Genomic DNA, 22,422 nt, shown 5'->3' on the forward strand with positions numbered 1-22,422 from the left:
GATGGGGGAGGACATCAGCACGTGCCTTGATGGCATCTACGACGACCGACATGATGTGGAGGTCGAGTGCTGCGAGTCAGGACCGTTCCTGACTTTTTAGGGGCCCGGTGCAAAATTCGAAATGAAGGCCCCATCCCCACACTATATATATATATATATATATATATATATATATATATATATATATATATATATATATATATACACGTATATAAATTATAATGCACTATTTTTAAGTTTATAAGATGACAAATATAAAATATAGTAAAAACACATACTTGTTATCCGATGTTATTAAAAATATCTTCTAACATTTTGTGATACAAATCATCGCTTATACCATTAAGATTAATCTCATCCAACAACTTCTTTTAGATATATATAATCGCCAAACCATTTAACCTCTCTTAAGTCATTGTTGACCTTAAATAGTTCAAAAAATATTTCAAGTTTAAAAATCTTCTCTCTGTCGATGCAACCATCATGTGTATAGTAAATAATACTCTCTGTATCAAAATAGAATTTATTTTGCTTCTCTAGTTGATTCCTCGTCATCTAGTTGAATATATACATAAAAATTAAGAGTTAAAACAAATACTATTTTTGAACGAAGTGAATATTAGATAAGTAATTGAGACATTAGTTTAACAATCTAAACGAAACTGATCGATAGTGCATCACTCTTGTGTATTTATGTCTAGAGTAGATATGCTTAGCGGAAAAAAGTGCTAACGTACAGTGGCTAGAGGGGTCCTTTGTTTTTGGGGGCCCGGTGCGGCCGCACCCGCCGCACCCCCTCAGGGCCGGCCGTGCTGCGAGTCGCTGGTGGTGGCATGCTCGCGCGGAAGGTGAAAGGATGGGGGCGGGGCGTAGACCATCCGGGGCGCGACGCAAACTAGGGTGAGGATGGCAGAGGTGACGTACGAGTGGGCCCAGGATAGCGGAGGCGACGATGGCTGTTGCGCGGGGGGGAGCGGGGTACAGATTTTGGATAGCGGGGTGTGCATGTGAGGTGTCGGGAGAGGGAGCAGGGGTATGGTGAAGGTATGGACTCCCACACTAGACTCTTATAGAGTAGTAAAGATTTAAGCATGTAAATCATTTCAAATTTAAAAAATATTATTGGAGAGAAAACTCCAACCGGTGGCGGAATGCACTCGCCTAATCCTAAGAACATGGGCAACCTAGGATTTGCCTAATGAGATAGATGAACACAAGAACACACAAGAGTTTAGAGTGGTTCGAGCCACCGTAGCGTAATACCCTACTCCACTTATGAGTTGTATTGTTGAGAGCTTGAGAAAGTCTAGGACTCGTTGGAGATGCCTCCGTGGGGATTCAAGCGAGTCTGTCCCCTTGCTACGCATCTGACATCCCTTTTAGAGTCCAAAGGTGGCACATTACAAGGGAGTTGGACTAAGACAGGTGGGCCCAGTGTTCTAATGTTAAATATATACAACATGGAGCTATAAGTGAAATTGGCGGGCTAAGATCTCCTCATCTATCGTGTGTATCCTCTAACTAGGTATGTTCTTCATCCTATTTCCTCGTCGGGGCCCGTAGCGGGATGTTCCTAGTGTGCTAACGTCGTCGGGGCTATATAAGCTGACACACACAGGAGTTAATGCGGTATCTTCGTGTTGTCACCTCCAGCTTACACTGTAGCAGGTGCATCACCGTGTGAGCGATGCTTCATGATGCCATTTCCCACACCACACATGCGAGATAACCACCTCGATAACATGTGTTATCCTGAGCGGGCATTGAATGTGCATGGAAAGGCCATCCTGTTGTGTGTCACAGAAACGCGAAGAGCGGTTTTGTTGGTCTGTACAACCTGTGAGACTGTGTTCAGCGATTCCCCCTAAATTTCTCCTCCTATATCTCACTCACGTGCCACGTCAGCGTTCTCTCTCCCCCTATATCTCCACGCTCTACAACGGTTCACCCTATATCAAACCTCTATACCAAACCACACCAATATTATATACTTTCATCATCAACTAACTCAACTACCAACAAATATTTGTTTTATTTTTATTTGTTGTATGCACAAAACGCGGTCGTAACTTAGTCCACAATTAATTAGCAAACTTCTTAATTAGTATAAATACATTAGTAATAAATCGTTCGAATTTTATGTTTTTTAAAAAATTAGAAATTCGCATTCTTCTAGTACACGACACGAGTGGCTTCCACGACAAGCCACGACCTCCTGGCTTCCTTGACACACCGAAGCCATCTATAAATGAGGTACCCCCTGCGGGCATGCTACAGTCATCTACACACTCCTCTCTTCTGTACCATCCACCATTCCATCAAAAGTACGTAGTACGTACTCTTAGTTTAGCTCATCATGGACTCATTGAAAAGCCTAGTGTTGTCTTCGTCATCCGATGATTCTGACGATGAGATCGATAACTTGTTGCTTTGTCAACATGTTGACCACCTTGGACTAGGAGACACGAGCATGCGGCGTAGGCGTTCTTCATTGCCTCATCGAGTTATCCATAGGGACCACGCTGCTGGAGAAAATCTCATCAAGCACCACTACTTTGGACCTAATCCAGTGTATCCACCACATGTTTTTCGTTGAAGGTACATTTCCTAAGTAATGCTTTTACTTTGATTTCGATGTTCGTTTTCTTATTTTTTTTGCTTTGTTTTGGTTTTTAGGTTTCGGATGCATCGTCCTTTGTCCCTACGTATCCTTCGTGCCGTTCAGCGAGAAGACGATTATTTCACTATTCGATGTGATGCAACAGGTTTAGCAGGCCTCGACCCATTGCAAAAAGTATGTGCCGCTTTGCGTATCCTTGCGTACAGGTTACCAACCGATGTGGTCGATGAGTACATACAGATTGGACAGACTACGGCTAGGGACTGTCTTATCCGTTTCTGTCGCGCAATCATCTCTTCCTTTAGCGAACGATACCTCTGTATCCCTAACCACGACGACATTGCTCGCATACTAAGTGTAAACGCCGACAGGGGGTTTTCGGGTATGCTAGGCTCCATCAATTGTATGCATTGGGAATGGAGCAACTGTCCTACTGCATGGCACAGACAATTTTGTGGGCGCAATTCGAGGCCAACAATGATACTAGAGGCAGTCGCTGGGTATGACCTCTGGATTTGGCATGCCTTTTTTGGAATGCCTGGTACTAACAATGATCTGAATGTCCTGCATCGTTCACCAGTATTTGATCCGTTACGTAATGAGACGATGCCACCAGTCAACTTCACTATTAATGGTACGACGTTCAAATTCGGATACTACTTAGCGGATGGCATTTATCCAAATTGGCCAACCTTTGTTAAAGCAATTCGTCACGCATTTGAGGAGAAAAAGGTTCGCTTCACAACCAAGCAGGAGAGTTGTCGAAAGGATATAGAGCGAGCATTTGGAGTATTGCAGGCGAGGTGGGCAGTTCTTCGTGGCCCAGCTTATGGTTGGGATCGTAATCACCTCGCTGAGATGATGACTGCTTGCATTATTATGCACAACATGATTGTCGAGGATGAAGGAGATGGTGCAGCAAACGTGGATTTCATTGGGCCCACTGCCCCCCAGAAGTTTGTAATAATATTCCAGAGGTCCGCAACGAGTGGCTAAACAATCATATCCGATCTGAATTACCCAACGATCCCGATCAGGACATCACTAGTTAGGCCACATACTTGTCGTTGCAACACAACCTGATAGAACACCTGTGGGCACGTCGAGGGTCAATGGGTTGAAGCCCTTTCTCCAGACTATGTGGTAACTTGATGTGTGTTCCATTTCTGTAGTTTACTATTTGTGTAGTACCACGAATGCAAGTATTGTCTTCTATGAAGGTCGACACTTATGTACTAATGGTTAGTTTGTCATGTAATGAATGTGGTACAAATAAAATGCACATGTTGCCAATCGTGTTCTCATGTATGAATAAACCTTATTCTCAAAAATAATATTCTGAAAATAAACAATGTTCACAATACGAAGCTAATGTTCTCAAACAATGAAGCAAATGTTGAACAAACTCAAATGACAGATGGCCGAACATACCGGACCACGATACGCCGAAACTTGGTTCGCAACATATTATGAAATACAATAATACTCATCACACTGGATTGTTGATGAAATAGTCGATTAAACCTTTTCTCCTCGTGATGTATACAACTCTCAAATCTTCTGGTAAATCATCCATATCCATAGCATGGAGTTCCTGCAGCTCTGCGTCCTTTCAGATCCTTTCTTCAATCATCATTTTTGTTTGATGCATTTCTATTTCCTTGGATTGAACCTCCAACTTTTTGAGTTCAACTTCCTTCAAGAACTCAATATTCTGTTGTTTTAGCTCTGATTTTTCTTCACTTTGCTTCAATCTTGCTATTTGAATGTCATGGATTCTTGAAAGGTAGTCAGTAGACTGGGATGAACTGGACATTGCCTTCTTCCTTGATGCTTTCATGGAGTCACGTCCTAATGGCCTCTTACCTTTTGAACCACCTTCCTCATATTCGAGATCATTAACAGAACCTGAAGGTGTACGACTACCAACAGGCTCCATCCCCGCATTTCCTCTCCAGGGGCTTCCATGAACCATGGCATCCCATTTCGGTTCATTTTTGAGGTGCGTCCAGCAATTCATGAAATGAAAAGGCTTTTTCTGTGAGGTAGCATATAGAGTTGCAGCTTTCGAAGTCTACACAAGATTTATAATAATTGTCAGATCACGAATAACAGTTAGTACACATAAACAGTAACCATACATTAAGTAGTACAAAGGAATGTTATTGTACCTTGTCGTTGTCTGTTAGGCCACTCTGGTTTTCCCTTAGGACTCTAGCGTAGAATCCAGCAAATTTGCCTGTTTCAGCTCTTATTTTGTCCCATCTGCTGCTCAAAGCCCTATTAAGTCTCATTGGAAACTCACCTCTAAGTTCATTGTACCTTTTCTCAATTCTAGCCCATAACCCCTCCTTCCTCTGCCCTGTGCTAATGACTGGGTCACTACTAATCTTTAGCCAAGTTTTGCAAAGCAAAAGGTCTTCATCAGGTTTGAAGTTTTGTTCCTTTGTCCTCCTTGTTAGAAATATGCCCTAGAGATAATCATAGAGATGAGCATATTTCTTTGTATCCATGATATATATATTGCTTAATTGAATATCCATGGAAGGCACCTTGTATTGATTAGCAATTATGTGAATTGTTTGTGAGATTCTTTACTTATATGGTTATTCTAAATGATGTCCCTAGTCAGAGTCGATGACTAGCACATGTATTAGTTGATGACTACATTTCACAAGTCATGAACATGGAGATGTTAAATTAATAATGTGGGCACATGTATGACATGAGGCTGGACCGACCCAACGTGAGATATTGTAATATAGTTCTCTTCTTGCAACATGAATACGGTATCCTTAGACCTGAGATTGTCGCATGTTCTCAAGATGTGAATTGACTTACTTAGGGACTATCAAACGCTATCCCGTAACTGGGTAGTTATAAAGGTAGTTTTGGATTTGTCAGGAAGCATGCTATGAGGCATGGTCAGTCAAGATGGAATTTGTCCCTCTCTTTGTGAGAGAGATATCTCTGGGCCCCTCGAGTGATTGGATCAAGAAATGCATGGCCGTGCTAGGGTTAAGAGTTAACCATTGAAAGGATTCCAATTCACAGTATCGAGAAAGAGAGGTCAGCTTGGAGCCAGACCAAATATCGTGAGACAAAGGGAACAACATGTACTTAATGTCGCAATGGTTCGTCTGATATGATCTTTACGTACACATAGGAGTTGACATGTCTTGCTAGAGGCCGCTGTCAATTATTGGGCCAAGTAAGAGTACTCGGGCTATGTCTATTTGTACGTGAACCTATAGGGTCACACACTTAAGGGGAAGGAAGCCTAATTCGGATTAGATCCGAAATTAGACTGGGCTTTAGGGTTAATGATGGGCCTCGGCGTCAGAAGCCCACCATAACGCCTATATATTGAGGGGCGGGGGCGCGGTTAAGTATAACCTAATTCGCCACCAGCGAACTAACAGCCGCCGCCCACCTCTCGCCCTCGCCAAGCCGCCGTCGCGAACCTAGCAGTTCGGTACGCGGCGCTTCCTCCCTGTACGTGTGGATACCTCGGAGGTGCTACATCTGGAGCACTTGGGCGAACCGTGCGAGGACGTGAAGGACGCCGGCGACTGCACGGCACTGCTCGACGCGTTCGTCTACATCGAGACGTCTTCCGCTGCTCTGCGCGTCTAGTGGTAATTCCATGACCTATAACCGCAGTAATTCTTGGTATTATGGGGATGAAAATTTTTGTTTTGCGCTAGCGTAGCCTCCCCGTAATCCTACACTCCTAACTGTTCCAGGTGTGTCTGAAGGTTTGGTAGGGCTGTTAACTTCCTGGACACTGTGCTCTGCTTCTGATTCCAAATTGATAGGGTCAGTCTGGTTGGTGACATGGGTATAAACCTGGGGACATGGAGTGGGTGTTACCAACTGGGCTTGACCGAATGATGTTTGTGGTGGAGGACCCCCAGGATTCATCATACCAAAAAATGGGTTCCATGGATTCCGAAAGGGATATGAAGATGTGTCATTAGCTCCCTGGGACCAGGTAGGATTGCTCATCTGGGATGCAGGACTAGTAAATGTAGAAGGTTGGGTTGGGTCTAAACCTTGGCCCTGCCACAACTGAGGATCCCACATGGGTGGGGGGGGAATCTGGTTACCTGTATTGGGGCTGGCACCAGTAGGTCGAAAAGGTGTGTTTCTATTGTTGTCAGCCATTCTGGGAATGAAATACACGAATAAATTAATTTGGACAACAGATAACAAACTTGTAATAAAAAGTAGAAAGTTTGATGCATTCCACATAAGGTTCATACAAAACAAACATAAGGTTGAAGCATTCCACATAAGGTTCATACAAAAGGAACATAAGGTTCAAGCATTCCTACATCGGTTACCCATGCATCACAGACATAACACAGAAGTTCCTATTTATTTCGATGCATTACTACCACTAAGTCCTTGGTCTAGGTACCACAATTACAGGTTCCAAATGCTATACCTAGTGGACCTGTCCGAGTCGTACGAGTCGTTGTCACTGGCCTCATATAATTCTGGTGAGGAAGGGGGGTGAAAGGAAATTGTCTAGGCACTGGGTTGTCAGGCTCCACAAGTTTAATTTCTTCCTCCATCCTCTCCTTCTCTGGGTCTGACCTTGCTTTGCTCTCTAGTGCATCCTGCTCCATCAGGTCGACCTCCTTTCGAATTGCAAGTAGTGCATTAAGAAGGTAATGCTCATCACCCAAATGCAGGAAATCCTCTTCTAGAAAGCTTCTAATATTGAATGCACCAGTTTCCATTGAGAATGCAAGATTGAGGACCAAGTTTTGCAGCACTTTGGCATCATGGCTGGTCATCTTGATTCCTATCCTCAAGCAGTATCTCATTGGCTAGACAAGGTGCATACATGAAAAAATTAGGCCCACTGTTGTTACTAATTAGTGAAATTAAAGTGTTCATGGCAGTTACCAAACACCACAAATTGTTGGGCCTAAAATGCTAAACTATTTATACACATTATATAAACACTTTGACCGTGGCTTGGTACATCTGTTGGTTGCATATAATAAACTAATCTTACACAAATAACATTAAAGCACAGACAGCATACATGGAAAGTAGACTTATGCAATTGATAAAAAACAATGAACTATAGCGAAAAAGGATTTAGAACCTCAATTAGTTGAAGTGGACGTCAAATAATGAAATAATTATTTGAAGCTGCATAATAAGTAAAGGTGTTCGTTAGTTGCATGCAATGGTTAGTCATGTAAGGAAAGACTACTCGAAATTGTAGGTTGACTGAGTCCAATTCATAGACAGAGTTACTGAGTCGAATTCAAAGATATGGATATGGAAGGATCAAGGGGTTATGTTGGGGAATGGAACCGCATTGCTACTTAGTTGTTCGAATAGGAAGATTAACATGCATTTCTGTACCACCAACCTTGACCAAAGAACATACAAACAACATTATGGCAAATTAATTGACATGCCAGAAAATGGTGGCTACACAAAATTGAGCTCACGAAGAGCAGGGATATGCAAATGACACAACAGTCTGAATGTTGTTTCCTATGTAGCATAGTAAAAGTAGCTTAAAAGTAGCACGGATCACTTAGCAAAACGTGATTCAGTATAGGTTGATGTGTAACTATACCATAATATCCACCTTGGTTGTTCTACATTAACAATAGGCGAATCGGAGATCCGAGATAACCTAAACCCTAACTCTCAAAGAAATCGAAGAACACATAAACTGTACCTGTCAAACAAGTTTAGTACATCTAAACCCTAGTGGTAATCCAAGCTACGTTTATTTGGGACACGGATTCAATCCTAGGTGTAGAAATTGGAGGAGTCATGAATCGTACCTTGGACCTTGAAGCTCGAATCAAGCAGATCGGCTCAGCGTAGATCTATCGCCGAATCGATGACCTCCCTTTGACCTACACCCCGCAGGCGACGTGTCGGCGGACAGAGACGAACGGCGGCGGCGTCTTCGCACAGATCGGCTGGGTCGGCGGTCCGCGAAGCTGGAAGGTGGATCCGCGTGCCAGACCCCCACTGCTGCTCGCCGCCCGGAGCAAGACAAACGAATCACGGGAGAGGGCGGATCGACGGGTACCTTCTCCGGCGGCGGTACCGTCGCCCTTGGTACGCCTGGAGCACCCTCCTCGAAGTATTCCAAGTGCACGGGCGTGTGGGCGAAGGAAGCGGCTGCGGGGAGGTTTGCGGCGTAGCTGAGAGCACCTAGAGGGGGGGTGAATAGGTGATCCTGTAAAACTTAAACTTTAATGCCACTAAAACTTGGTTAGGAGTTGGTACAATAAAGCCAAGTGGCTAGATAAGAATCTTTGCAAGACACGATAACCACAAGAAGATCAATCACAGATAGACACAGTGGTTTATCCCGTGGTTCGGCCAAGTTCAACACTTGCCTACTCCACGTTGTGGCGTCCCAACGGACGAGGGTTGCAATCAACCCCTCTCAAGCGGTCCTAAGACCCACTTGAATACCACGGTGTTTTGCTTTGCTTTACTATATCCCGTTTGCGAGGAATCTCCACAACTTGGAGCCTCTCGCCCTTACACTTTGATTTTCACAAAGAAGCACGGAGTAAGGAAGGATGAGCAACGCACACAAGACACAAAATCAGAGTGATGACACGCACACAAGTCGCAACAAGAGCTCACAACACAACTCGACGAGTTCACAACTCAATTAGAGCTCTAATTGCTATCACAAAGAATCAAATGCGCGGAATCGAAGTCTTGGTGCTTAGGAATGCTTAGAGAATGCTTGGTGTTCTTCTCCATGCGCCTAGGGGTCCTTTTTATAGCCCAAGGCAGCTAGGAGCCGTTGAGTGCATTCCAGGAAGGCAATTCTTGCCTTCTGTCGCCTGGCGCACCGGACAGTCCGGTGCACCACCGGACATTGTCCGGTGCAGATTTCTTTCCATCTTTGGCGAAGCCGAACGTTGGCGCTTTGGAGCCGTTGGCGCACCGGACACTGTCCGGTGCACACCGGACAGTCCGGTGCCCCCTTCCGACTGTTGGCTCGGCCACGTGTCTCGCGCGGATCGCGTGGCCGACCGTTGGCCCGGCCGACCGTTGGCTCACCGGACAGTCCGGTGAATTATAGTCGTACGTCGTTAATCACTTCCCGAGAGCAGCAAGTTCGCCTGAGTCAGCCTGGCGCACCGGACACTGTTCGGTGCACCACCAGACAGTCCGGTGCACCCAGACAGAGCTGACTTTGGCTGAACAAAGCCATCTTTAATTTCACCTTGATTTTTCCTGTTTCCAGCACTTAGATACAATACATTAGTCTCTAAAACAATGTACTAAGTCTGAGAAACATACCTTTATACTTGATTTGTACTTTGTCCACCATTTAACACTTAGGCACTTGTGTTGGACACTAAATCACCAAAATACTTAGAAATGGCCCAAGGGCACATTTCCCTTTCAATCTCCCCCTTTTTGGTGATTTATGCCAACACAACATAAAGCAAGTAGAACAAGTGCAAAATCAATCCAAATAAGAACTCAAAATTGTTTTGATTCAAATTTGACATATATGGATCATTCTTTGCCACCACTTGGTTTGTTTTTGTAAATCAACCTCAAATTCCTATCTCTACGTCAAACATACTTGTTGAAACATAAAGAGATATTTCAAGAGAAAGAGTTCAAAAACTCCCCCCTTTTCCCATAATTAAGCCTTCTCCCCACAAGAGACCAACTTTTGACAATAAGAGACAAACAAGAGTATTTTGACAAACAAAAACTCTAACTCTACTTTTTCAAAATTCTCAAGTGGTAGCTGATCCATTTCTTGCTTTGGCCTTATTTTCTCCCCCTTTGGCATCAAGCACCAAAACGAGATCAATTTTGGCCCTTTAACCCCATTGCCTCACCAAAATCTTCAACTAAGAGTAAAAAGGCTATAAGAGTACAAAGATGAACTTGGAATAAGTTACTCTTTCATCGGAGTGCAGTGGAAGTCTTGCATGGTCCAAGTTCACCTTTCCCTTTCAATCCACCTTTGAGACTAAATCAAGTAAACTCAAGCACACAGTTAGTCTCAAAGGGTCAAGTTGTAGCACATCTCCCCCTAAATTTGTGCATAACTTGCAAATGGACTTGTAAGGTCCGGGGAGTGTTTGTACAACTTGAGCACCATAAATGAACAATATGCTTTAAAGGAACATGATCAAGGCATAAACGCATGTATGCTATAAATCAATCCAAGTTCCGCGAATCTAAGACATTTAGCTCACTACGCAACTTGCAAAAGGTCTGCTCATCTAAAGGCTTGGTAAAGATATCGGCTAGCTGGTTCTCGGAGCTAACATGAAACACTTCGATATCTCCCTTTTGCTGGTGGTCTCTCAAAAAGTGATGCCGGATGTCAATGTGCTTTGTGCGGCTGTGTTCAACAGGATTATCCGCCATGCGGATAGCACTCTCATTATCACATAGGAGTGGACTTTGCTCAGATTGTAGCCAAAGTCCCTGAGGGTTTGCCTCATCCAAAGTAGTTGCGCGCAACACTGTCCTGCGGCAACGTACTCGGCCTCAGCGGTGGATAGGGCAACAGAAGTTTGTTTCTTAGAACTCCATGACACCAGGGACCTTCCTAAGAATTGGCACGTCCCCGATGTACTCTTTCTATCAACCTTACATCCAGCATAGTCAGAGTCTGAATATCCAATCAAGTCAAAGGTAGACCCCTTTGGATACCAGATCCCGAAGCAAGGCGTAGCGACTAAATATCTAAGAATTCGCTTCACAACCACTAAGTGACACTCCCTTGGATCAGATTGAAATCTAGCACACATGCATACACTAAGCATAATATTCGGTCTACTAGCACATAAATAAAGTAAAGACCCTATCATAGACCGGTATGCCTTTTGATCAATGGACTTACCCCCTTTGTTGAGGTCGGTGTGTCCGTCAGTTCCCATTGGAGTCTTTGCGGGCTTGGTGTCCTTCATCCCAAACCTCTTGATCAAGTCTTGCGTGTACTTCGTTTGGGAGATGAAGGTCCCATCCTTGAGTTGCTTCACTTGGAACCCAAGGAAGTAGCTTAACTCGCCCATCATCGACATCTCGAACTTTTGAGTCATCACCCTGCTAAACTCTTCACAAGACTTTTGGTTAGTAGAACCAAATATTATGTCATCGACATAAATTTGGCACACAAACAGATCACCATCACAAGTCTTAGTAAAAAGAGTTGGATCGGCTATCCCAACCTTGAAAGCATTAGCAATTAAAAAGTCTCTAAGGCATTCATACCATGCTCTTGGGGCTTGCTTAAGTCCATAGAGCGCCTTAGAGAGCTTACACACGTGGTCGGGGTACCGTTCATCCTCGAAGCCAGGGGGTTGCTCTACGTACACCTCCTCCTTGATTGGCCCGTTGAGGAAAGCGCTCTTCACATCCATTTGGAACAACCTGAAAGAATGGTGAGCGGCATATGCTAGCAAAATACGAATGGACTCTAGCCTAGCCACAGGAGCAAAAGTCTCCTCAAAGTCCAAACCTGTGACTTGGGCATAACCTTTTGCCACAAGTCGTGCCTTGTTCCTTGTCACCACCCCGTGCTCGTCTTGTTTGTTGCGGAACACCCACTTGGTTCCCACAACGTTTTGCTTGGGACGAGGCACCAGTGTCCAAACTTCATTTCTTTTGAAGTTGTTGAGCTCCTCCTGCATGGCCAACACCCAGTCCGGATCTAGCAAGGCCTCTTCTACCCTGAAAGGCTCAATAGAAGAGACAAAAGAGTAATGCTCACAAAAATTAACTAATCGAGACCGAGTAGTTACTCCCTTGCTAATGTCACCCAATATTTGGTCGACGGGATGATTCCTTTGAATCGTCGCTCGAACTTGGGTTGGAGGTGCCGGTTGCGCTTCTTCCTCCATTACATGATCATCTTGCGCTCCCCCTTGATCACACGTTTCCTCTTGATGAACCTGTTCATCGTCTTGAGTTGGGGGATGCGCCATTATTGAGGAAGAAGGTTGATCTTGCTCCTTTTGTTCCATTGGCCTCACATCTCCAATCGCCATGGTGCGCATTGCGGCTGTTGGAACGTCTTCTTCATCTACATCATCAAGATCAACAACTTGCTCTCTTGGAGAGCTATTAGTCTCATCAAATACAACGTCGCTAGAGACTTCAACCAAACCCGATGATTTGTTGAAGACCCTATACGCCTTTGTATTTGAGTCATAACCTAACAAAAACCCTTCTACCGCTTTGGGAGCAAATTTGGAGTTCCTACCATTCTTCACTAGAATGTAGCATTTACTCCCAAAAACTCGGAAATATGAAACATTGGGTTTGTTACCGGTTAGTAGCTCATACGAAGTCTTCTTGAGGAGGCGATGAAGGTAGACCCGGTTGATGGCGTGGCAAGCCGTGTTCACGGCTTCCGACCAAAAGCGATCGGGGGTCTTGAACTCTCCAAGCATCATTCTCGCCATGTCTATAAGCGTTCTGTTCTTCCTCTCTACCACACCATTTTGTTGTGGTGTGTAGGGAGCGGAGAACTCGTGCTTGATTCCTTCCTCCTCAAGATGCTCCTCCACTTGAAGGTTCTTGAACTCAGACCCATTGTCGCTTCTTATCTTCTTCACCTTGAGCTCAAACTCGTTTTGAGCTCTCCTTAGGAAGCGCTTGAGGGTCCCTTGGGTTTCAGATTTATCCTGCAAAAAGAATACCCAAGTGAAGCGGGAAAAATCATCAACTATAACAAGACCATACTTACTTCCTCCTATGCTCAGATAGGCAACGGGTCCGAAAAGGTCCATACGAAGTAGCTCCAGGGGTCTTGATGTTGTCATCACATTTTTGGCATGATGAGAGCTTCCACCTGTTTCCCTGCTTGACAAGTTGCACAAGGTCTATCTTTTTCGAAAGTAACATTTGTTAGACCTATCATGTGTTCTCCCTTTAGAAGCTTGTGAAGGTTCTTCATCCCCACATGTACTAAACGGCGATGCCACAGGCAGCCCATGCTAGTCTTAGCAATTAAGCATGCATCTAGACCAGCCTCCTCTTTTGCAAAATCAACTAAATAAAGTTTGTCGTCTAGTACAGCCTTAAAAGCTAATGAACCATCACTTCTTCTAAAGACAGACACATCTACATTGGTGAATAAACAGTTATATCCCATATCGCAAAGTTGACTCACAGACAACAAGTTATATCCAAGTGATTCAACTAAGAACACATTAGAAATAGAGTGCTCGGAAGAGATAGCAATTTTTCCTAACCCTTTCACCTTGCCTTGGTTCCCATCACCGAATATAATTGAATCTTGGGGATCCTTGTTCTTGACGTAGGAAGAGAACATCCTCTTTTCCCCCGTCATGTGGTTTATGCATCCGCTGTCGATAATCCAGCTTGAGCCCCCGAATGCATAAACCTGCAAGGCAATTTAGGCTTGGGTCTTAGGTACCCAACTCATGTTGGGTCCTACAAGGTTAGTACAAATAGCTTTAGGGACCCAAATGCAAGTTTTATCTCCCTTGCATTTTGCCCCTAATTTTTTAGCAACTACCTTCTTATCCTTCCTACAAATAGCAAAGGAAGCATTTAAAGCATGATAAATTGTAGAAGGTTCACTATTTGTTTTCCTAGGCATATGAACAACATTTCTTCTAGGCATGTGATTAATAGCATTTCCCCTAGCTAAATTTCTATCATGCAAAATAGAAGAACTAGAAGCAACCATAGTATGAGAATCAAAAGCATCATAACTTCTATAAACATTTCTAGAATGTCTCCTATCATGATACATGAAGGCATGGTTCTTTTGAGCACTACTAGCCATAGGGGCCTTCCCTTTCTCCTTAGCAGAGATGGAAGCCTTATGGCTTGTTAAGTTCTTGACTTCCCTCTTGAAGGCAAGACCATCCTTAATTGAGGGGTGTCTACCAATCGTGTAGGCATCCCTTGCAAATTTTAGCTTGTCAAATTCACTCTTGCTAGTCTTAAGTTGGGCATTAAGACTAGCCACTTCATTATTTAATTTAGAAATGCAAGCAAGGTGTTCACTACACGCATCAACATTAAAATCTTTGCACCTATTGCAAATCATAACATGTTCTACACAAGAGTTAGATTTATTTGCTACTTCTAGTTTAGCATTTAAATCATCATTAACACCTTTTAAAGTAGAAATGGTTTCATGACAAGTAGATAGTTCACAAGAAAGCATTTCATTCCTTTTAACTTCGAGAGCAAGAGAATTTTGTGCACTAACAAATTTATCATGCTCTTCATACAAAAGATCCTCTTGCTTTTCTAATAACCTATTCTTATCATTCAAGGCATCAATTAATTCATTAATTTTATCAACCTTGGTTCTATCTAGGCCCTTGAATAAACATGAATAATCTATTTCATCATCATCACTAGACTCATCCTCACTTGAAGAAGCATAAGTACTAGTATTATGAGTGCTTACCTTCTTTTCCCTTGCCATGAGTCAAGTGTGATGCTCGTTGGGGAAGAGGGATGACTTGTTGAAGGCGGTGGCGGCGAGTCCTTCATTGTCGGAGTCTGACGAGGAGCAATCCGAATCCCACTCCTTTCCAAGATGTGCCTCGCCCTTCGCCTTCTTGTAGTTCTTCTTCTTTTCCCACTTTCCACTCTTCTTTTCCTGGTCACTATCATTATCGGGACAGTTAGCGATAAAATGACCAATCTTACCACATTTGAAGCAGGAGCGCTTCCCCTTCGTCTTGTTCTTGTTGGGGTGCTCCATGCGACCCTTTAGCGCCGTCTTGAATCGCTTGATGATGAGGGCCATCTCTTCATCATTAAGCCCGGCCGCCTCAACTTGCGCCACCTTGCTAGGTAGCGCCTCCTTGCTCCTTGTTGCCTTGAGAGCAATAGTTTGAGGCTCTTGGATTGGGCCATTTAATGCATCGTCGACGTATCTAGCCTCCTTGATCATCATCCGCCCGCTTACGAACTTTCCAAGGATCTCCTCAGGCGTCATCTTCGTGTACCTAGGATTCTCACGAATGTTGTTCACAAGATGTGGATCAAGGACGGTAAAGGACCTTAGCATTAGGCGGACAACGTCGTGGTCTGTCCATCGCATGCTTCCGTAGCTCCTTATCTTGTTGACGAGGGTCTTGAGCCTGTTGTACGTCTGAGTTGGCTCCTCCCCTCTAATCATCGCGAATCTCCCAAGTTCGCCTTCCACCAACTCCATTTTGGTGAGCATGGTGACGTCATTCCCCTCATGTGAGATCTTGAGGGTGTCCCAGATCTGCTTGGCATTGTCCAAGCCGCTCACCTTATGGTACTCATCCCTGCACAATGAGGCTAACAACACAGTAGTAGCTTGTGCATTTTTATGAATCTGTTCATTTATAAATAAAGGACTATCCGAGCTATCAAATTTCATTCCACTCTCTACTATCTCCCATATATTAGGATGGAGAGAGAATAGGTGACTACGCATTTTGTGACTCCAAAATCCGTAGTCCTCTCCATCAAAATGAGGAGGTTTACCAAGTGGAATGGAAAGCAAATGTGCATTTGAGCTATGCGGAATACAAGAATAATCGAAAGAGAAGTTTGAGTTAACCGTCTTCTTTTTCTCGTAGTTGTTGTCGTCATCCTTTTGGGAAGAAGAGGACTCGTCGCTGTCGTCGTAGTAGACGATCTTCTTGATGCACCTCGTCTTCTTCTTCTTTCCATCTTTTCGTTTGTGGCCCGAGCCCGAGTCGGTAGGCTTGTCATCTTTCGGCTCGTTGACGAAGGACTCCTTCTCCTTATCATTGATCACAATCCCCTTGCCCTTAGGATCCATCTCTTCGGGCGATTAGTCCCTTTCTTGAAGAGAACGGCTCCGATACCAATTGAGAGCACCTAGAGGGGGGTGAATAGGTGATCCTGTAAAACTTAAACTTTAATGCCACTAAAACTTGGTTAGGAGTTGGTACAATAAAGCCAAGTGGCTAGATAAGAATCTTTGCAAGACACGATAACCACAAGAAGATCAATCACAGATAGACACAGTGGTTTATCCCGTGGTTCGGCCAAGTTCAACACTTGCCTACTCCACGTTGTGGCGTCCCAACGGACGAGGGTTGCAATCAACCCCTCTCAAACGGTCCTAAGACCCACTTGAATACCACGGTGTTTTGCTTTGCTTTACTATATCCCGTTTGCGAGGAATCTCCACAACTTGGAGCCTCTCGCCCTTACACTTTGATTTTCACAAAGAAGCACGGAGTAAGGAAGGATGAGCAACGCACACAAGACACAAAATCAGAGTGATGACACGCACACAAGTCGCAACAAGAGCTCACAACACAACTCGACGAGTTCACAACTCAATTAGAGCTCTAATTGCTATCACAAAGAATCAAATGCGCGGAATCGAAGTCTTGGTGCTTAGGAATGCTTAGAGAATGCTTGGTGTTCTTCTCCATGCGCCTAGGGGTCCTTTTTATAGCCCAAGGCAGCTAGGAGCCGTTGAGTGCATTCCAGGAAGGCAATTCTTGTCTTCTGTCGCCTGGCGCACCGGACAGTCCGGTGCACCACCGGACATTGTCCGGTGCGGATTTCTTTCCATTTTTGGCGAAGCCGAACGTTGGCGCTTTGGAGCCGTTGGCGCACCGGACACTGTCCGGTGCCCCCTTCCGACTGTTGGCTCGGCCACGTGTCTCGCGCGGATCGCGCGGCCGACCGTTGGCCCGGCCGACCGTTGGCTCACCGGACAGTCCGGTGCACACCGGACAGTCCGGTGAATTATAGCCGTACGTCGTTAATCACTTCCCGAGAGCAGCAAGTTCGCCTGAGTCAGCCTGGCGCACCGGACACTGTCCGGTGCACCACCGGACAGTCCGGTGCACCCAGACAGAGCTGACTTTGGCTGAACGAAGCCATCTTTAATTTCACCTTGATTTTTCCTGTTTCCAGCACTTAGACACAATACATTAGTCTCTAAAACAATGTACTAAGTCTGAGAAACATACCTTTATACTTGATTTGTACTTTGTCCACCATTTAACACTTAGGCACTTGTGTTGGACACTAAATCACCAAAATACTTAGAAATGGCCCAAGGGCACATTTTCCTTTGAGTAGCGTGCCCATCCATTTAACAGGAGAGAGAAAGAATCGGGAAGGGAGAGGAGGAGGAGGAGGATGCCGGTGAAGGGGAAGGGGGCGCATTGTAGCCCCTATATCGGCTACAGTGATAGGGGAGGGGGAGGCAAGCAGACGTCGTTGAAGACAGTCTGAGACGCCTGCCATGCTCTACATGCGGCAGAGCACGCCATGACCGCCCTTCAGTAAATGCAGGTAGTGGGCCTGCTGATAGGAGGCTTGCTTCTAGATGAAGGCTTTGCTCCACGTGCCCTGAGGTCATGTGGTGGCGCTGGACCACTATCTAAGCGGGAGCCCGACTATTACAAATGTCTGTCCAAGTATAACACACTGAATTTGGGGGTATAAAATTTCTTTGCTCGTATTCACAAATTTAGGTGTTACTCCTCTCTACCTTCCTCTATAAGTTAATCCCCTTCTTTTTTTCTTTAGTTTTTTTTAAAAGAAGGTTAGTTATTTTGTAACTATAATTGCATCCTAGTGAGTTAAGTGCAAACCACAATTGGAAATAAAAAAACTTGACCTGCGGGCGTAAGACAGCCCCCGGGCATTTTAATAAGAAGAAGACCTTCTCACGCAGGTCAAGAAAACCCCCGAACCCCTGCCCCACCCATACATAGCGGCATCGAAGCCCATGTGAGAACGACCGCGACCGGGGCTGAGCCTTAGACCTGTGCTTTGGCGTGGGACAGACGAGAGGATTTTTTTAACCATAGCCTGAAATTCGCTCCGACGGGGAATCGAACCCAGGACCTGAGGAGTGCTACTCAGACCACCTAACCAACTCAGCTAGATGCCCTTTCGCCACAATTGGAAATAGCTCAAACCACAATTGTCAGTAACTTAATTTCCTGGAGTTTCTATATAAGATTGGAGCCTTATTAAATAACTCTGAACAAGAATGAGGTTTCTGAACTACGGATCTTAGAATTCATATATGGCATGGACACTGTAGTTCTAAACATCTACACACTGCCGAACCAATAACATGGCTCAAATTGTTAAACTGAAAATACATTGGGCCATAATTTAATGGGGGCATCTAATCAATCAAACAACGTGATGACTACCTTCCATAATGTGCGGACCAATTAAAATGCGGTAGTAATGTGCGTATGAAATCTTGCCTTAAGGCTATCCGCACTCATGTCACTCTAAATTCCTACTCTAAAAAGAATATTCTATCCTCGTCAGCAAAATTATATACTCTATATCATAACCCTCCGCAGCCATATTTACTCTATATTACAACTCTATATCAACTACCACATATTTTTATCATTTCATTCCATTTTTTTACCATCCTTCCAACTACCTCCTGTGCTCAGAGAGATTTGGAGTAGAGACCGAGCGACTCTGTAAATAGCGTTTCGCATGCTCTTCCTAACTTTGCAGTCGCCGGTGAGGTTCCCCGCTACACCATTTTTCTACTGTATATCTAACCCTATATCGGTAGGGTTTTCTTTACAGTTTCCCACTGCGGCTAGCCTAAGTCCTTAACCACTACATGAATTGTTCACAGAAGCAGAGTGCAGTTTTGTTCCACCATCATCTGCGGCTCAACTGAGAAGGGACCATAGTGGATAGGTGGAGGGGAGTGAGCTGTCACCCGCCGGTAGGGGGTGGGGGTCACACGCCAGTGGAGCAAATAAATCTAAATTTCATGGGAGACGACAGCGGCGGCTCGGGCGGAGCGACCCAAGCAAGGTCTGAGCGTGAAGAACTTGCCACTTACCACCAAGATCTGTGCGTGTCCTTGCTCCAGCCATCCTTCCATGGGGCATCTTGATCACGACCAGGCAATGAGGAGCGAATCGAAGAGGAGGCTGGATGGGGCAGCGGCGACGAGGCGGATCGATGGGGGCGACGACTAGGATAACGAATGTGGGGCTATACAAGGGAAATTTGGGAAATTTTTTTAGTTTAGGGTTAAAGACGTGGATATATAAGGATAAATCTATAATTTCATGATGGGAAAACATGTTCCGGCATAATTATTTGCCGGGCATAAAATTTTAGGATTATTTAACATTTATTAAACTCTAGGCTGGTATTTAATAAATGGAAAATTTCTCTGTACTAGGAGCTTAGTAGTTTCAATTCTCTAAGCATTGAAGTTTTTTTTACCTTTTTCTCATTTAAAAGTTTTCATTTTCTTAGAGACTTTCCATTAGTTTTGTACCATAGTATGGTCGTCAGTTAAAAAGCATAGCCATTTTTAACATATATATAGATTTTTATTAATAAATACAATGGATATTTTAAACCATTACTTATTTATAATAGCTTATGATGATATAGAACTGTCATATAGTTATGACGTTTACTACTAATACCTTATGACAACAAGATGTTCGTCACGATACATTGACTAGTGTTATGACATTTTCTCAATATTAATAGTGACGCTTGCCTAAATTCGTAATAAAGTTGTCTTGCCACAAAAAAATATGTCATAAAACAAAACAACCAATGACGAAAATCTTCATTGTCATGGGATATTCGTCATAAAAGGCCATATGTGTTGTAGTGTAAATACCAAAAAGGGTATGAAGTGTTACATCATGCTGAACCCCAAACTTTACCTTTATTTGATGCATATGCTTGATATGCTTTCTTTTTAATTTATGGCATGGTTGAAATTGAATCCAAAGGAGAAATAAAAACAAAAACATAATTTATAAATAAAAAAGGGAAAGAGGCCCAGAAACCCTACCTAGTTGGCCTTTCGGCCCATCCCCGCACGTTCTCTCCCTCTCTCGCTGGTAGGTGGGCCACGCCCTGTCGGCGCGCCGCCCTCAGTCGCGTGCCCGCTCTCTCTGCCCATGGGCCCCACCTGTCTGCGCTCCCCGCTCATCCCTTACGCGTGTCCTGACGCCGGCTCGCTGACCAGCGGACCCTACCAAACAGCCCCTCCCTTCCTCTAACCGCTCACCCGCGCGGACGGTGCGCACGCCAAGACTGCAGCGCCCACGTCGTGTGGATAACCACCCCCATGACTTCGTCTCCCCTGGCCTCGCCCAGACTTCAAAACCGGAGACCCTGACTCCCCCCTCCTCTGCGCACCTGCCCCTCAACTCGCCACTCGGAAATCGCCGCTCCTCGCCACTCGTTCGGCGAGCTCGCTATCATTGACGCACCTGGAGCTGCCCGACGTCTTCGTCGTCACGCAGAGCACCGCCACCGACAGCACCTCGTCATTGACTCATGACCACCGCATCGGTGCCGTGCTCGAAGCCCTAGTACCGCCTTTGCCTAGAGCTCACTGTCAAGTGTTCACGCCACGGGTGAGCATCTGCACTCCCCTCCCTCTTCGTCTACCCCTACTCCTATCAGTCGCCATGGTTGCTAGGCCAAGCGGACGTGCACCCTCACCGTGCCCCTGGCACCGATCGGAGTCGACCGGAGCTCCGTCGGAGATCTATCGGGGATCCTCCACATTCCCATGCACGCGTGACCAGAGGAGGAAGGTGAGAGCACCTAGAGGGGGGGTGAATAGGTGATCCTATGAAACTTGAAACTTAAGCCACAAAAACTTGGTTAAGTGTTAGCACAATAATTGCCAAGTGGCTAGAGAGGAGTCTCAACAAAACACAATAACCACAAAGATATCAATCACAGAGATGGCACGGTGGTTATCCCGTGGTTCGGCCAAGACCAACGCTTGCCTACTCCACGTTGTGGCGTCCCAACGGACGAGGGTTGCAATCAACCCCTCTCAAGCGGTCCAAAGACCCACTTGAATACCACGGTGTTTGCTTTGCTTTTCTTAATCCCGTTCGCGAGGAATCTCCACAACTTGGAGCCTCTCGCCCTTACACTTGAAGTTCACAAAGAAGCACGGAGTAAGGGAGGGATGAGCAACGCACACAAGACACAAAATCAGAATGTCAACACGCACACAAGTCGCAACAAGAGCTCGCAACACAACCCGACGAGTTCACAACTCAACAAGAGCTCTAGATGCTATCACGAAGAAACAAATGCGTGGAATCGAAGTCTTGGTGCTTAGGGATGCTTTGAGTATGCTTGATGATCTCCTCCATGCGCCTAGGGGTCCTTTTTATAGCCCCAAAGCAGCTAGGAGCCGTTGAGAACATTCCAGGAAGGCTGATCTTGCCTTCTGTCGCCTGGCGCACCGGACAGTCCGGTGCACCACCGGACACTGTCCGGTGCAGATATCCTTCCTTATTTGGCAAAGCCGACCGTTGGGGTTTGAGAGCCGTTGGCGCACCGGACACTGTCCGGTGCACACCGGACAGTCCGGTGCCTCCTTCTAGCCGTTGGCTCGGCCACGTGTCCCGCGCAGATCGCGCGGCCGACCGTTGGCCCGGTCGACCGTTTGCTCACCGGACACTGTCCGGTGCACACCAGACAGTCCGGTGAATTATAGTCGTACGCTGTTAATTTCTTCCCGAGAAAGAAGCAATCCAAGCGCAAGAGCTCAAAAGAACACGACAAATCTCTCTCACTAATCACTAAAGTCTTGTGTGGAATTGGAGAGGATTTGATCTCTTTGTATGTGTCTAGAATTGAATGCCTAGCTCTTGTAAGTGGTTGAGAAGTGGGAAACTTGGATGCAATGAATGGTGGGGTGGTTGGGGTATTTATAGCCCCAACCACCAAACTTGACCGTTGGTGGAGGCTATCTATTCGATGGCGCACCGGACAGTCCGGTGCACACCGGACATGTCCGGTGC

Source organism: Zea mays, chromosome 1, assembly GCF_902167145.1.
Source record: "Zea mays cultivar B73 chromosome 1, Zm-B73-REFERENCE-NAM-5.0, whole genome shotgun sequence".
Lineage (NCBI taxonomy): Eukaryota > Viridiplantae > Streptophyta > Magnoliopsida > Poales > Poaceae > Zea > Zea mays.